Source organism: Rattus norvegicus, chromosome 17 (genome assembly GCF_036323735.1).
Source record: "Rattus norvegicus strain BN/NHsdMcwi chromosome 17, GRCr8, whole genome shotgun sequence".
In the NCBI taxonomy this organism is placed as follows: domain Eukaryota; kingdom Metazoa; phylum Chordata; class Mammalia; order Rodentia; family Muridae; genus Rattus; species Rattus norvegicus.
This window is the reverse complement of record NC_086035.1, coordinates 2804206-2815351: the sequence shown is the minus strand read 5'-3', so window position 1 is coordinate 2815351 and position 11146 is coordinate 2804206. Positions and strand designations below refer to the sequence as shown.

Here is an 11146-nt window from a genome sequence, read left to right as displayed (position 1 = left end):
GTAGCAGCACTCCGATATTAAGGCTGTGATGAGAAGAGTAGAATCAATGATGTAAGGGATTTTTCAATGCTTAAGAAATAGTAAGTCACACCACAAAGAATTTACCTGAGGGACGTTTGCCTCTAAAATACGTTACAGTAAGTAGTATGGTAACCAGGCCTCTTAGAGACTGGGATGCTAGGATACCCGTGTTTTTTCACCAGGATTGTCCAGAAATGTGGCTCCAGATCAAAACAAAAGAGGCAATCCTGATTAACCACCAGCCACTGGGCCCTTCCCTAGATCAAAGACCGGGTGTCTAAGAAGCTATCATCCTAGCAGGCTGTCCTTAAGACCACGAGGTATTGGTAAAAACACAGACCTTCTTTTCTAAAACCAGGCATATGATTGGGAGTGCTGGGAATGGTCTGGGCCCAGACTCTTGGTAGAGTTGCTTCGAATCTGAGAAACTAGCACTTCCTATCAGTTCCAGGACCACTGTAGACATGACCAGCAGTGTTGAGGTATCCTGTGTTTCCCTTCCCAGCCCTGTTTGATTACATTCCTCTGGAGTTTTTCCTATTAGATGGTAGTTTCTTAATGGAAAGTCTCCTGTTTCTATCCACCACACCACACCTCAACCCGCCCCTGTAGGTAGTATAAACGTTGCTGTTCTTTGAAAGCTTCCTTAGCATAAGCCTTAGCTCCTGGCCACCCCATTCCGGCTTTTATATTTTCTACTGTCTACTTACTTTTCCTATCTTTGCATCCTCTGAGACCTTCCACTTAGGACTCTTATTGCTGAATGGCCTGCTATTTCCGGGCTCTTGTGTACTTAAGAAATAATTCCTGGAATATCTTTGCTGTGTGAATTTCCCATCTGCCTAAGTGATTAAAGTAGGAGTAGTCTCCACTCCATCCTTAACTTGTTCACAGTAAAACATTAGGTGAGAACCTAAAATTGACATGAGGATGTCAGCATATATGTAATGCAAAATATCTTCTAGCCTGGCTTCTCTTTCAGCCTTAACCAGAGCTAGATGAGTGCTATTGTTACAGAGATTATTTTAAATAGATGTTTTAATGGCTTGTTGAGTGATTTCTTGCCTGGGAAGGCATACTAATTCTAGAAACAACAGCCCGGATTTTCAGCTCATTATGAAACACAAGCTATGTTGCCTCACAGGGCCATGATCCCAGTGTGTTGCTCCCCAGGGCAAAAACCTTGCTTTCCTCTAGATTAAAGTTTCTAAGTTCTTAAGTTAAAAGGCAGTACCACAACAGAGTTTTCAAAGTTCCCATTTGAGTCATGGAATGAACTGTGCATTGCAGTAACAGGGAAAGAATTTGCATGTGGAGCATGGCTTCTGCCTTCAGACCAGAATAGGAGGAATAGTCTACAGTGCCCAGTGAAACAGGGTAGGCAACAGCTAGCTCACAGACTAACTAAAGTTTAAAGCACTCAGCCACAGGGCTCACTGTTAAGAAGGACTTGATTGACACAGGGTTAGTGATTTTGTAATTTCCTATCAAGTGTTAATTCATACATTTTAATGTAAATACACAAGATTAGTGGGTGTACACTATGGAGAGATCAGGTTGATCCAATGAGTATTGAGTTTCCCATTAGGGCACTGTCCTGTATAGATATGTGCTGTCCTCATTGGCATACTTAAGTCAGCTCAGGTATTTGAGACACAGGCAATTGGGTGCAGCTATGTGTGTCCGGTTACAGAACTCAACAGCTAACAATCCACAAAGGCTCAAGGTCAAAAAGTATCTTATTAATGCTATTCCCTCTGCAGGAAATGACCTGCTTTTTAAATTTCGTCTTTTAATGCATCACTGCTTAATCCCTTATTTGCTTCAATTCCCCAGTGTTTCCTGATCATTAAGAGTCTCACTTTTTCCCAAGTACTTTGATTATTTGCCTGCATTCATAGAAATATCTTCTCTAGCTTAGTCTGGCCTTATCCTGTATACTTTAGAATTATCTTGAACACTCAATCTTGCCTCTGCCACCGAGTTCCTGGGAAGATAGTCCTGTAACACCTTCTAGGCCATGCCCTGATTAGTCTGTGGGAAAGAAAAAAAAAAGACCAATGCATGATTGTTTTCTGACGTCCCTGTCCTTTTGGGGGTAATTACAAATAAAGAGGAATCTGTGTAAGAAATGACTTCATGGACAACCTGTGAAGCTGGCTTAGTCACAACACTAGGGAGAGGGAGGAAGGAAGTTGATGGTTTTCCTGCTTTGACAGTAATTGCATTGGCAATGAGTAGTGAGGTAATCAATTTTAGATGATCACTAAAAGTTAAAACTGGCCATTTATGGGAGATTCATTCACTCACCATGGCAATTTAGAATTTGAGTAAAGAACTGAACTTATTTCTAGAATATTATTTTAGTTATCTTGGCTTTATATGACTCCATATGAAGCTGGGAATTATCTATTCAAGGTCCGTAAACTATTCTTTTGGAAATTTAATGGAGATTGTGTTGAATCTATACATTGCTTTTTCACTTGCTTTTTTTTTTTTTTTTTTTTTTTTAGTTACTCCAACATATTTTATATTTGTTGAGGCTTCTGTGAAGGGTGTTGTTTTCATGATTTCTTTCTCAGTCTATCATTTTTCATAGGAGGTATATAGGTAGGCTACTGATATTATTTGAATTAATCTTGTATCCAGTCACTTTCTTGAATCTGTAGGGGATTGATAGAATTTGTTTTGGTCATTTATATATAATATCTCATCTGCCAATTAGGATACTCTGACTTCTTCCTTTCCAAATTATATTCTCTTGATTGCTTTCAGTTGTCTTCTTATTCTGGCTAGAGCTTAAAGTACTATATTGAATAGATATGGAGAGAGTAGACATTTTTTTCTGTTTATGATTTATTGAATCTGATTGGTCTTTTCTCTGCATTTAATTTGATGTTAGCTATAGAATTGCTGTCAATTTCTTGTATTATATTTAGATAAGTCGCTTGTATCCCTATCTCTCTAAGACTTTCATCGTGAAACAATGTTGGATTTCCATGTAGGCTTATTTGGTATCTAATAAGATGATTCTGTGGTTTATTTCTATCAGGTTGTTTATATGGTAATAATGCGTTTATGTTCTTGAAGGAAATTGATCTTTTTTGTTAAGTCTTCATATGCTTTAGGTATAGTGGTTAATTTCTGATTTATAAACAGATTGTGTAAGGTTTCTTTTGTTTGTATTTTGTAGAATACTTTGAGCAATATTGACATTTAAGGTTTTTTTTGTTGTTGTTTTGTATGTTTTGAAAATCTGATTGAATTCTGCACTAAAACCATCCCTTTTTTGGTTCTGTGTCTTGCTATGAATTCTTCCATTTTACTAGGGGTTGTATGTCTATTTAAGATGGTCTTCTTATAATGTCCCAGATTTCCTGGATAATTTGTGCCAAGAAATTTTTAGATTTACCATTTTCCTTGATTAAAGTCTTCGATCCCTGAGAGTCTCTCCCATCTAAATTCCTTGGGTGAACCTTGCCCTATAGTTTGTTTTTGCAGTCCTAAATTTTCAGTTGCAAGATTCCTTCAACTAATGTGTGATTTTTTTTTTTCCGGTTCTTTTCCTAGTTCACGTCTTGAAAAGTTCTGTTTGTTTGCTTCAACTGTTTGTTTTTTCACCTTTATTTAAAATATTTGTTGGTCTCCTCTGTTTGTGCTTTCTTGAATTTCTTGGAGCTATTTATTAATTTTCTCCAATTGTTTGTGCTTTCATGTGTTGCTTTAAGAGATTTGTTTATTTCCTCTTTAAGGACTACTATCATCTTTATGTACTTGGTTTTTACGGATTTCTTCTTGTTCTTCAGCTATGTTGTATATTCAGGACCTACTGTTGTAGGGTGCTCTGTTGGTGACATATTTCTCAGCTGTTATTGATTATGTCTCTAGCTGACATTTATGCCTGTGTGTTACAGATCTAGGTGCCGATTTCTGGGTTTGACTGGTTTGGATAAGAGTTTTACATTGGATTTCTGTTTGTTGTCTGTATTTCAAAGAGTGTATTGGGTGAGGATTGCCTTTTTTACTATCATGCTGGGCTTTTGTGTCCACAGAGTAATGCTTGCTAGTGTTGGAGACTTGGGGAAAGGAACACAAGAAAGAGTTAACGTTAAGGATCCTCAGGAGGTAGAGCAGTAGAGATGGGAAGTTGCCTCTGGTGTTCTCCAGTGAAAGGGGAGAAAATATGAAGAATATGTCTGGGATAACAAATAATGTGGTAGATTGGTAGACACTCTGCCTGGTCTTTCATCAGGCATGACATGAGGTTGGTTGAGCTGAGGGTATCTGCCTAGAGTTGAGGGCCTGGACACAGAGATGGGGCAGAAAGAGAAAAGCACATGGGACAAAGGTTGGTGATTTCTATAGGGGTATAGATGACAGAAGAGGAAGATGTAGCACTAGGGTCAACCTGAGTAGTGGGTCTCAGATAACAAAGAGTGGGAAGGGTCCACAGGCCTCCAACCTTGTCCCATACCCAACATTTAAATACTGATGCTTCAGGTTCCCAAGAACATTTTCTTCATTTCTTTATTTAGATTTTTGTTGTTGTTAATCTGTGAAAGGCCTTTCCTTTTTTGGGGAAAAAGGACTAAGTGGGGTCTGGAGAGATGACTCAGGGGTTAAGAGCACTCACTGACTGCTCTTCCAGAGGTCCTGAGTTTAATTCCCAGCAACCATATGGTAGTTCACAACCATCTGTAATGGGATCTGATGCCCTCTTCTGGTGTGTCTGAAGACAGCAACAGTGCACTCATATACATGAAAGAAATAAAATAAATCTTAAAAAAAAGGGGGGAGGGTTGGGGATTTAGTTCAGCGGTAGAGCACTTGCCTAGCAAGCGCAAGGCCCTGGGTTCGGTCCCCAGCTCCGGAAAAAAAAAAAAAAAAGGACTAAGTGGGCTGTGCAGGTCACTCAGGAAGTATTCTTATTGGGGTTGACCGAGCTTCAGATACCAACACCCATGCTGGGAGGCTCACAAAAACCTGCTAGTCTACAACCAGGTGATCAGACTCTCTCTTCCCTGGTATGACAATTGTATACACACAGAAGATCTTCTCTAGCTCACACACAAATATACACATGAAAATGAGAATAGACTTGTTTTCAAAAGTGCTTATGCCTTATTGGTAGGGTCCAAGAATCACTGAAGGACTACTTCAGACTCAAATAACATGTAATGGCAAAGATTGTTTATTCTGCAGAAATTACAAGCATGCAGGGGTCAACCATAGTTATCAAAATAGTGACTCCAGACAAAGGTACCCAAGCCTTTTATAAGAAGTCAGGGGGATTATAGCAAAGGCTAGGTAATCTAAAACTTCATTGGTGGGTGCAGGGGAAGTTACATGGTTCAATTTCTGATTGGCTGCCTGATTGTGGTCAAGCCTCAAAGTTTATTTCTCCAGGTCCAATTCATAGGCACTTCAGCAAACAAAGCTCTACTTGTTTCTATGTTACAGACTAAACATAGAAAAGAGTTCCTCTTGGCTGCTCTCTGATACAGACCGTTCTCTGACCTTGGTTACATGGACTGCTCTCTGGCCTTGGTTATACACACTGCTCTCATGGTAGTACTCTGGTCCTCTACACATTTGAATTGAGACGCCTCAGGTTTCTGAAAGATATATACAGAAGTGGAGTGGATGTATCATTCTTTCAAGAGCTTAAGTAAAAAAATGTCTGAGTTCTTTCTATCTGTTTGGTTTGTGTGCTTGATTCTGCAGGGGAGACAGGATCTTACTACGCACCTCTGGCTGTCATAGAACTCATTGTATACACCATGCTGGCATCCAACTAAATGAGATCCTTCTGTCTATATCTCCTAAATGCAGGGATGAAGGGCCTGAACCATTAGACCCACCTTGCTGATTATTGATTGTAGCTGGAAATTGTTCTTATAATTTCTCGGATGTGTATTCAGTATTATTGATGTCATTGCTTCTCCCCTTCTCTTTATGTTAATGGGCACGTACCTTCCGATGTTATATCCCATTCCAAGAGCAAAGAAATGATGGGTTAACCTCATTTTTAGTTTCTTTCCAAAATTACTTGGTAGTTTCATTAGAACTTCTGTGTTAGAAAATGAGTCGGGGAAGCACCAGAATTATATGAACATACTACCAATGAGGTATGCATGTTGGATGTTATCATTGACATGCTTTCCAAAAACATATCTGGAATATTTTAGAATACAGTAACTTATGAGGATGTAATTGTGAACTTCACTCGGGAAGAGTGGGCTTTGCTAAATCCTTCCCAGAAGAAGCTCTACAAAGATGTCATGCTGGACACCTACAGGAACCTCAGTACTATAGGTAAGACTGAATTTTCTTTCCCTTTTTGAAATATGGGACAACTGTTTCTTTTGATGGTCTTTTGTAGCTTTGACTACAAAAGAGGAAGAAGAGAAATGAGGAAAATAAATCAGGCATGGCCCTAAGTTTCACTAAATATAGTAACTTAAGTTTTGCATAATTTCCAATATCATATCATACACTTTCTGGCACTATATTTTAGGCTTTAATTGGGAAGACCACAGTATTGAAGACCATCGTCAGAGTTCTAAAAGACATGGAAGGTAATTTTCATGTGCAAGCCCAAATAAGCATGCCTCTGAAGAAATTTTGTTATTTCCTGGAAGGTTTAAGGAAAAGCAAACATGTAAATCAGAATACTGTTAAGTGTATTGATGATTATTAAATTCTCACAAAACCATGTAATTCAACTGCAGCTATATGAATTTTCTTTAAGAAAGGAGACATGGAAACAATGCCTTATCATATATCACTCTTGAATCATAGACCTTTTAGAGCTACACTTTAAAGGTGCCCATCCATTGGGCACCCTTTTTATAGTAACCTGATACTGTAAAAGCTGTACGTATTGAATAGGTGAAAAACACATGGCCGAGAACTTCTAATAAGCAAATAGTGTATAGTAAAGTTGGTGTTACTCACATACTTGTAGTGATGTTGCTAAGTTTAGTTAGAGGGCAGTTTATGAAAGGGAATAAGGTTGTTGTGGAGTAACCTTTCCTCATATCACATGTGTTATGACAACAGAAAGTCAAACTGTGTGAATTTAAAGTGGAATTCTTTTATTTTTTAGTCTTCTTTTCATAAGGGATATGGCCGAAGCAATATATGTCTTTTTCTCCCAGAACAATTACAAGATTCATAGTAGTCCTCAGTTAGAGTACATTTATTGGGTTTGAAACAAGATTACAATTAATTGTTTTTCCTACTTTGTTGAGAATACATCAACAAGCTCATACTACAGAAAATAATCTTGAGTGCTAGGAATATGGAAATCCTTCTAATTGTCCTGGTTCACTTTGCAAACGGTTGGTACTAACCACAGGAAAATTTGTGAATGCCATCAGAGTGGCTTTTCATTCTTCCAATTCCCTTAAAATATTTGAAAAACTCTCCTTAGAAGAAAATGCATAAATTTGAGGCATACAATACATGCTCTTACCATCATAAGTATCTTCAAAGTTGAAAAACTACCCATAACGAAGGGGAATCCCATGAATTTAAACAAAGTGATAAAACGTTACGTGCTGTTCCCTTTCTATACTTAGACAAATTGTAAAATTATTTCATATTGATGAAAAGATTCATCAGTGTAATGAATGGTAAAGCTTTCACATGTGCTAATTATCTTCACAGGCATGAAAGAAGTCATACTGGAGAGAAAGCCTCTAAATATTATCCATGTAAAGCCTTTACATATCACCGTCATGGTCAAAGGCATGAAAGCATTCATATTGAAAAGAAAGCCTTTGAAGTTATTCAGTGTGTTGAAGCCTTTGCACATCACAGTAGTCTGCAAATACGTGAAAGAACACAACCTGTCCAGAATCCCTATTCATGTAATCGATGTGGTAAAGCCTTTGCAAATTACAGTAATCTTAAAAGCCATGAAAGAATTCATAATAGAGAGAAATTCTATGAATGTAATCAGTGTGGTAAAGTCTTTGTAAATCACAGTCATCTTCAAAGGCATGAAGTCATTCATACTGGAGAGAAACCATATGAATGTAACCAATGTGGGCAGTCCTTCCCATACCACAGGAGTCTTCAAATACATGAAAGAATTCATACTGGAGAGAAACCCTACAAATGTAATCAATGTGATAAAGCCTTTACAAATCACACTGGTCTCCTAAGACATAAAAGAACACATAGTGGAGAGAAACCCTATGAATGTAACCAGTGTGGTAAAACCTTTTCACAACACTATAATCTCCTAATGCATAAAAGAACACATACTGGAGAGAAACCATATGAATGTAACCAATGTGACAAAGCCTTTTCATACCACAGGAGTCTTCAAATGCATGAAAGAATTCATACCGGAGAGAAACCCTACCTATGCAATCAATGTGATAAAGCCTTCTCACGGCACAGTAATCTTCAACTGCATAAAAGAACTCATACTGGAGAAAAACCTTACAAATGTAATCAATGTGATAAAACCTTTTCACAACACAGTCATCTCAGAATGCATGAAAGAACACATACAGGAGAGAAACCCTATGGATGTAGTCAATGTGGTAAAACGTTTGCATGTTATAGTCATCTTCAAAGGCATAAAAGAATTCATAATGTAAAAAAAGCCTGTGGATATATTTAATGTATACATTTAATATACAATGTAAGATGAATAACTCCCCCACCCCAATTTGCTTTTTGGTCATGATGTTTTGTGCAGGAAACCCTGACTAAGCACCCTGTAAATATTTTAAGGTTTTTTTTTTAATATCATCTTGATGTCAAGAAATAGGAAAAAAAACTCATAAAAGGCAAAAACCCCTATCCATGTAAATACCAGACAACAGACATATCACCATTGTCTTCAATTTCAAGAAAATAACCTTTTTCATCTCTTCTTCCTCACAACCTTGAAAGAAGTAAATTGTTTATCAAATTACTCAAGTCTTTTGAAAAAAATCACCAATTATAGAGGTGGTTTAAGCCAAAGAATACACATGAGGGGACCCATGGTTCCAGCTTCATATGTAGCAGAGGAGGGCATTGTCTGGCACCAATAGGAGGAGAAGCCCTTGGTCCTGTGAAGGCTCATTTCCCCAGTGTAGGGGATGCCAGGGTGTTGAGGTGGGAGTGGGTGTGTGGGAGGGGAGCACCCTCATAGAAGCAGGGGGAGGGGCACTGGGAAATGGGGAGGGAGCTGGGAAAGGGGATAACATTTGACATGTAAATATGTAAATTATCCAATAAAAATAATAGTGGTTTATATTTTGACACGCTGGGAGTAGGTATGGAAGCCTGCTATGTGTGGGGAAGAATCAATTTACAGACGTTCCTTATGCTGTTCTTGTATTCTTCTGTGGCTACTGTTCATCCTCTACTGTATGTTACTTAGTGATGGGTAGGTTTTTGCTGCAATGAATAGAATGCGATGCCCAATATCTAATGATCCATTGTTTATTTAAATACCAGGCTGTGTGTGTGATCACACTTTTCAAGTAAGGGCGCCTGTAAATGGATGATAGGCTCTTGTTCCTTGTTTTGGTTTTCATATTTTCACAAATTTCTTTGAGATGTTGTTTGTTAAGCCTGGCTTGGGTGTCAGTCATTAGTCAGGGTTACTTTTTAAGTCTTGACTCTCATGTGTCAGCCTCCTGAGTACAATCCAACATGTGCTGTTTTATCCGAACATCCTAATAATAGTAATGTTAAAATGCTTCATAGAAGGAAATATAGAAAAATATTAAATACCTCTTGTGTGTACCCAAAGCGTCATTTTCATGACTACTGTAGAGATGTCATAACATAGGATAATCCACAATCAAATATATATCTCACAATATTTCTCCATGTGCTATGGATGCATATATACATTTCATGATCCTTACTTCTTCATGTCCCCAATAGTTACCATTTTTGCAATTCATCTTGAAGTTCTGCCTTCTACAGCAATTATCTATAGATGCTTTATTATGTAAGATCAATGATTTATTTCATTTTAATTTTTTTCTGTTGTTTGTGTTTGTAATGGAATGGTGGTTTTTAGGCGACCACATATATGGAAACTGAAAGGATTTTGGCATGTCTACTTTTGGCCATCTTTACTTGGTGATCAAGGTCAGGTTGCCAGCTTCACACACCATAGATGTTTCTCACTGAGCCTTCTCACTGATGCTCAAATAAGATTAGTTAAGACATCACATAAGTAAATGCTGTCTTTTCAGATTTTGAAAACAATCTGTTTGTAATGTTTGTAAACATTGTTATCTAAGGATGGAGGAAAACAGAACAAGTTGAATAATAAATCCTATTTGCAAATAAACCTCTCCTCTCTCTCTCTTCTTCCCTCCCTCCCTCTCCCCGCCCCTTGGAATGTGTTAGTTCATTCTTAGGAAGAAACATTTCTTTGTAACATTTATGCCAGAACCACAAGTGAATGCCAGAGAATTGGTTCGTTGGGTAAATTTGGTTATTGCTAAGCATGATAACCTGAGTTCAGTCTCTGAGAGACCCATATTATCTACAAAATGTTCTCTTATTTCTACACTTAGGCCCCGTCATACATATGTTGACAGACCAGCAGTTACATTAATATTTGTAAACCCAAATATGGAATAATGAGGTCAATGTAGCCAGATGCTTCTTGGGCTTTATTTCTAGAACTCGCGTAGCAGAAGTAGATTATGGATGCCTGAAGGTGTTCAGTCACTGTCACATTAACATCATGGCGCAGTTGTACCCACAAAACACATTTCAAACATGTTTTAATATAGGAAATTAATAAAGCACAGAAAATATCTAAATTATTGAGAACATATGAAATGATTTACCAGTTTACTACTATAAAAAACTCAATAAATATTATTGTTCATCAAAACCATGATGGTTCCTTTTTGATTCTTCCTTATCCTTACATTCTCCTATTCAGAGATAATTCATTTATATACATCTCAGCAGGCTGAGAGGTGCATGTCAGTAATCCCACCACACTGAGGACAGTGGCCTACCAATCTTTCTGAGTTTGAGGCCAGCTTGGTGCACACATTGAGTTTCTGGACATCTTTGTTATATAGAGATACTCTCTCAAAAAAAAAATTCTCAGAAGTAAGAGGATGTCTTGTATTATAGAAGT

At 37.7% G+C, this 11146-nt stretch overlaps 1 pseudogene; it reads left to right on the top strand.

Moving 5' to 3' along the window:
* Positions 1-485: 485 nt before the first annotated feature.
* Znf431l-ps3 (zinc finger protein 431 like, pseudogene 3) lies at positions 486-8659 on the top strand (annotated as a pseudogene).
* Positions 8660-11146: the final 2487 nt, after the last annotated feature.